Source organism: Cucumis sativus, unplaced genomic scaffold, assembly GCF_000004075.3.
Source record: "Cucumis sativus cultivar 9930 unplaced genomic scaffold, Cucumber_9930_V3 scaffold106, whole genome shotgun sequence".
NCBI classification, from domain to species: Eukaryota; Viridiplantae; Streptophyta; class Magnoliopsida; order Cucurbitales; family Cucurbitaceae; genus Cucumis; species Cucumis sativus.
Window position 1 is genome coordinate 40,001 of NW_022279513.1, and position 5,000 is coordinate 45,000.

Sequence of the window (5,000 nt, forward strand, 5' to 3'; positions counted from 1 at the left end):
CAAGGAAAAAGGGTAGCTTGCAAAGAGTACAAACTAATGCTTGGCGGGGATTCAACTGGTATGCCTCCCTATAGTACATTTTGAACATTTTCTTCTCTGGCAGGCTTGCATATGGAAAATGCCGAAACGTCACACCCAAGCTTTATGACCTAGAATGGAAAGCAAACACCTAAACTAGTTATGCAAAGTAAAGATGGGATAAACTGGGGGTAATGGAGCATATAACCAAAGGTAAACACACTTTGGAAAAATATGTCCGTGACACACTCCCCCACTTAAACAGTTGACGTTCCCGTCGACTGGCAAAGCTGGAATCCTTCGATCTTCTGCCTCCACGCTTCACGGTCTTGGTACGTCTTCCACAGGCTTCTTCCATGAGGAGGCTCTTCTGCTTCGTCACGAACTTGTGTATCCTCCCCATGGGTCTTCTTCTTCAACTTCTGTTTATTCCTCGTGTGCTCCCACGAGGTGAAGATCTTCGTATCTTCAGAAACCGCATCAGTTCAGGTCGCGGCGTCACGATATCCTGACCTTCCACATGAAGGTCCAGGGGGCGATGCTTCCCATCTGCCCATCTTTTCAGCCGCTTCGAGACTTTCTCCAAATTGGCTCGAACAGTGTCTGATCTACGCTTCCACTTCTTGGCAAGGTTACAAGTCTGAGGCTCCTTCTTCATACAAGAACGATCAACAGGACGCGACAATACATATTGTCCGTCGCCAACACTCATTGTTGGACTTCCGTAAGTTGATGATTTCTTCATAGTTGTAACACCTGATTGTGTTGCCTCCAACGAACGACCCCCGTTCTTTTGTGCTAACTTGCCGGCCTTCGTCAAACTCATGCCATCATGAGCGACAGAGTTTTCTTCCATGGTTTCCTTTGACGCGTCTCGTTTTGGGCCATCAGCTTGACAGGCCTGTGTACGAGCGGACACATGTGGAACCCCATGACTGCTCTTCCTACGTTCTGACTCAAAATCAAGTTTGAGCACGACTCTTCGTCTCCTTACTTGATTTGAAGTCAGATTCGGCCGAGTACCGAAATGGCAGGCAACGTCGTTGTTCATCTCTTTGACAAGCGTTAATCTATGGGAACCCTGTCTCCCATCCCTCAGACTGTGTGCTATGGCCAACGTTTCTTCTTCAAACACTGTATCATTGCCCTCAGTGACACTCTTCTTCTGATTCTCAAATTCGATAGGGTGTCTATTCTGCCGTAGGACACCACTCAACGCATGACTACACGCCTCAGCGTAAGTTTCAACAGGTTGGGTCACGCTCACAGACCCAAGAATTGGCCCTCTCCTCGGGGCTTGCTTCAGGACACGGCTATCGACACTGAACCGTCCTTTCTCTTCTTCACGTAAAAAGCCTTGTGCTTTATACGGAGCTCCTGCAGGTCTAGAGAACCCTGCACTCGACAATCTCTTTGATTGTCTCCAGAGTCCAGGTGACTCTGAGTGTGCCATACGATGATTATTCTCCGTAGGCGATCCTGGCATGGGCAAACTCTCACGTTTCCCATCTCCATATTTCTCCACGACACACCTTGTGTCTTCTCGAACACGGTCCTCTCTCAGTTGCATGGCCGAGATCGTTCTCAGTCCTTTAGGTTGCCTAATGTCTGTCTGCACAACGGTGGGGTTAGACCCCGAGATCACCAGACATTTGGCTGCAGGCATTATGATCACTTGATGTTCGAGAAGGAATTCCATTCCAAGAACTACATCAAAGTCATCCATGCCTACAACGACGAAGTCAACGAAACCGCTCCATCCTCCCAACTGTATCACCGCCCGTTTTACTACTCCAACTACGGGTAAAGCTGTAGAATTCACGGCCTTCATTTTTCCCGTATCCTTCTTCCAATGAAGGTTTAGTCGTCTGGCTTCTGCCACCGTTATGAAATTATGGGTTGCACCGGAGTCAACCATAGTGCTTCTTGCATGGTTCCGGTTGATCCAAGTGTCCACATACATTAGGCCCCCTTTCGTGCGCCCACTTGTCTCCCCTGCTCTCTTTTGAAGGGACGACAAGAGTCTTATGGCTCCCACTCTCACATTTTGAACTCTTTCTTCTTGCCCAACTTCCTCCTCTGGTTGACCCGACGTGTCATCTGAGTCTGCAGCTAACGAGGCCTGGAAGGCATAGAAGGCAGCCTTATCCGGACATTCCCTTGCTCGATGTGGTCCGGTACAAATGTAGCAACTGATAGAAGCGTGGGATGTCTTCTGATTATTGGGCCTTTGCCCGTTGTTCCCTGTATTTGACTGGGAAGGCTTGCGGTCTCTACCGGGACTTCTATTTCCACTGACAACTTCGGGATAATTCGGTCGGTTGTTTCTGTCTCTTCCAGGTGAAGAGCTTTGTTGACGTCTCGTCTCTTGAACGTCACTAGACAGATCAAACAAGCGTTCAGCTATCGCATAGGCTGATACGAGGTCTTGGACCTTCTGCTCGTATAGCTTAGTCCTTGCCCACGGCTTCAGTCCTTCAACAAAACTAAAGATCTTGTCCTTTTCAGTCATGTCAGATATGTCCAACATCAGCCCCGCAAACTGCTTCACATACTCCCGAATGCTTCCAGTGTGCTTTAATTCCCGCAGTTTTCGTCGAGCCAGAATCTCGACATTCTCAGGGAAAAACTGCGAGCGAAGTTCTCTCTTCAAACTGTCCCATGTGTCTATTACACAACGCCCTTCCTGAATGTCAATGTATCGGGACCTCCACCATAACTTTGCATCCTCAGATAGATGCATGGTTGCCAATGTCACCTTGGCTTCCTCTGCCACGTGTTTGTGGCTTTAAAGTACTGCTCAATATCGAAGATAAAGTTTTCCAATGCCTTTGCATCCCTTGCCCCACAGAAGGGCTTGGGTTCCGGGATCTTTATCTTGCCAACTGCCATCGCTCTCTCCAGCTGGAGCTTGATTGGCCAACGCTCGCATCGTAAGGTTCACCTTCGTGTTCACCTCTACGATTTCATTTCTAACGACATCCAGGGTGGCTCGAAAGTCCTCTGACATGCCATTTATCATTTCTATTATATCCTTCTGGGAGTTATCTAACTCCATAACTCGCTCCTCCATCCGGGCAACAGAGCCCGATGAACTGTCCCCACGCTCGTAGGGAACATTTCCAATTCTCTGGATTTGTGACTCTAACATGTCAACTCTAGCCAACAAATCCTGTATGGGTAATCCGTCCAGGCCACCGGACACCGCATCACAGCAGCGGCTCTCTCGGAAACTTCCTCAAGCCGTTCTTCCATAAATCGGATGAATCAGGAACTTCCATCAGGTGGAGCATCTGCTCTTCGTATCGATCCCCACCAATCGTTCTTCATGGGTCTTGCTCGCGTCGTTTTGCAGTCGACATTTTATTTTTGTCCAAACTGTCACTCGCCAACCTTGGCTCTGATACCACTTGTCACAATCGTAGCGTTTCAACCTCGAGACGGACGATTGTGCGGCACTTGTTCTAACTCACGAACAACAGCCGATCAAAATCCAAGAGTTGTGGGTAACGTCGAGATGTATGTCGTAACCTTCCTTCGCGTTTTAGGGAAATTTTATTTATAAAAAGCGGGAAAGAAAGAAATACATTGAAATAGACGTTACAATAAGCATTAAAGACTGTCAGTTGCAAGGAAAAAGGGTAGCTTGCAAAGAGTACAACTAATGCTTGGGTGGGATTCAACTGGTATGGCCTCCCCTATAGTACATTTGAACATTTTCTTCTCTGGCAGGCTTGCATATGGAAAATGCCGAAACGTCACACCAAGCTTTATGACCTAGAAATGGAAAGCAAACACCTAAACTAGTTATGCAAAGTAAAGATGGGATAAACTGGGGTAATCGGAGCATATAACCAAAGTAAACACACTTTGGAAAAATATGTCCGTGACACCGCGCACGACCGTGTCGCGCGCGCTGGGCCGCGCACGACCGTTCCTACGCGCGCAGGTGCCGCGCGGCAAGGTGCGCCCCGCCCTTGCCGCGCGCGCAGGTGCCGCCCCGCCCGTGCCGCGCGCGCAGGTGCCGCCCACGCCCGTGCCGCGCACGACCGTGTCGCGCGCGCTGGGGCCGCGCACGACCGTGCCGTCCTCGCCCATCCAAGGCCCACATGCGCGCCCAGAATGCCCATGCGCGCCCCCATGCCCGCCCAACACACATAAGAGATGTCAAACCTATCTTCCCGTGCTCCGATTGTTCTGAAATTTTTTCTGGGAGGTAAGCAATGTAAACGAATGATGTCCTAAAAAATTTAGAATTTTTCGCCACCATTTACTATTTTTTTAATTTTTTTCATATTTTAACTAAAAATATTCATAAAATATTATCGGTCGGTTTAAAAATTATGAAACTGTGTTTTCTAGACCCATTTGGATGTCCCCAACACAATCCAATCATGTCCCGGACATAATATCAATAGCATCATAGATTTTCGAGGGTGTGACGTTTCGAAATTTCATATGCAAGCCTGCCAGACCAAAAAAAGTCCAAAATGTACTATATAGGGGGGCGACCAGTCCACATGGGCGGGGCGCGGGGGTACCCCTATGCGGCGGCGTGGGCGTTTCAAGGACAATGTGGCCATCATGGCCGTACGTTCTTGGGATGTTTACGTCGTCATTCGACCACGTCCTTCCGTCGATCGGGAAGTATGAGCGGGATGTCGAGTTGAAGTACTCGGGTGGGCGGGCCTAGATAATGCTTGCACCTTGTTGTGGGCGTCGTCCGGGCTTGCTTGCTCTTGACAATACGAGATGACTTGCGATTGCTTCGTGGTTGTTGGAAGGGTTTGGTCGAATTACCGAGCCTTTACGTCGGGTGGGTAGCGAGTGCGGGATGTCGAGTTGAGTGCTTGGGGGCTTGCTTGATAATGCTTGCACTCTTGTTGTGGGCGTCGTGGGCTTGCTTGCTCTTGACAATACGAGATGACTTGCGATTGCTTCGTGGTTGTTGGAAGGGTTTGGTCGAATTACCGAGCCTTTAC